Raw genomic sequence first — 1,900 nt, forward strand, 5'->3', positions numbered from 1 at the left:
TGGATAATGACGATTCAACATGCGCCTATAAAAATAAATTATTTATTACCTACATACACACACATACAAACATACAAGCATACAAGCATAAATACATACATACATACATAAAAACATACATACATATATACATACACACACATACAAACATACATACATACATAAATACATACATATATACATACATACATGCATACATTCACCCTGAAAAAACAAAGCCCACACACAGCATCGTCAACAATAATAAAACTAATAAACATTCGAGCCTACATGTCTATGAAAAAACTAAAAACAAACATACATAAAAAAATACATACAAACAAACGTACAAACAAACATACAAACAAACATAAAAACAAACACATATGTTGCAAATATACAATAAAACAACATACAGACAACAAACAGACAACATGCAAGCCATCAAGCAATCATAAAACAAAATCAACATAAATGAATTATTCAAACTAGAGTGATGCAGGCATGCGGACATAAAATAAAAACTAAATAACAAACGAGCAAACAATTGAACGAACGTATGAACCAACGAATAAACGAACGTACGAACGAACGAACTAAACAACCAACAGACAAATAAACATACAAACAGAAATAACTATCTAGTAATCTATTTTTTTACTGAATAAATTTTTCTTGTAAATTGTACACATACATAAATACATACCTATACATACATACATACTCAAAAACATACAAACAGTTATACAAACGCGCAAACAAACAAAACTTACAAACCAACCGGCATTCGATCAACATTATGTCTTCAAGCGATGAGATGGGGTTAACTAAATATAATACTTTGTTGAAGAGAGAGAGAGAGAGAGAGAGAGAGAGAGAGCCGATATAGTTAGAGAAAGGGAAAAAAAGAAATAGAGAGAGAAAGAGAGAAAATAAAGAAAAAAAACATAGACAATAAATAGAGACACAAACAGAAAAAGAAAGTGAAAGACTAGGCGAAAGAGAAAAATGAAAGATAGATGGAAAGATAGAAAAATTTGGAAAGAAGAAAGTAAGATGAAGAGAGAAAGAAAAAGAGGGAGAGAAAGAAAGAATAAAAAAAAGAAAGAGAAGAGAAAAATAGAAAGTAACGGCAAGGATATGAACTAGAGGACAGACAGTGAAATTAAAAACCTCGCGACCAGAGGCTTTAAAAAGTATTCAAAATAGAGAGAATAATGATGAATGTATGTATAGATAGATGGATGAATGGATAGATGGATGAATGAATGAACGAATGAATGAATAGATGGATAGCAAAATGGATGAATGGTAAAATAGATGGTTGGTAAAATGAATGATGAATTAATGAACAGATGGGCCAATGGTAAGTGGATGGATAGATTGTAAGATGAACAAATTTATAGATGACTAGGTAGATAAACAAACGAATGAATGAATGAATGCATGAACGAACGAATGAATGAACGAACGAACGAACGAACGAACGAACGAACGAATGAATGAATGTATGAACTGGATGGGTGGATGGACGGACGGATGGAATGATGAATGGAATAAATAAACGAACGGATGAATGATGAACATGTCGGTGAAATATGAATAAAAATTCTACCAAAAATAAAATGTTTTTGAAAACAGCTCCACATGAATATAAAAAAATACATAGACAAACAAATATCTCTTAACCTCCATTGATCATAACTTAAATATCGCTCAGGTAATTATTATCACTTGCAGAAATTTTTATACTTTGGTACTAGGTGTTTTTATTTTCTATGTTGCGATACACGTGAACACTGGGGATGTTTTGTTCAGTGGTAGCTCAGTGGTATTGGCTACTTTTACGGGTATTGAATGAATGAATGAATGGATAGATGGATGGATGGATGGATGGATGGATGGGTGGATTGGTTGTGGA

Source organism: Helobdella robusta, assembly GCF_000326865.2.
Source record: "Helobdella robusta unplaced genomic scaffold HELROscaffold_26, whole genome shotgun sequence".
Classification (NCBI taxonomy): domain Eukaryota; kingdom Metazoa; phylum Annelida; class Clitellata; order Rhynchobdellida; family Glossiphoniidae; genus Helobdella; species Helobdella robusta.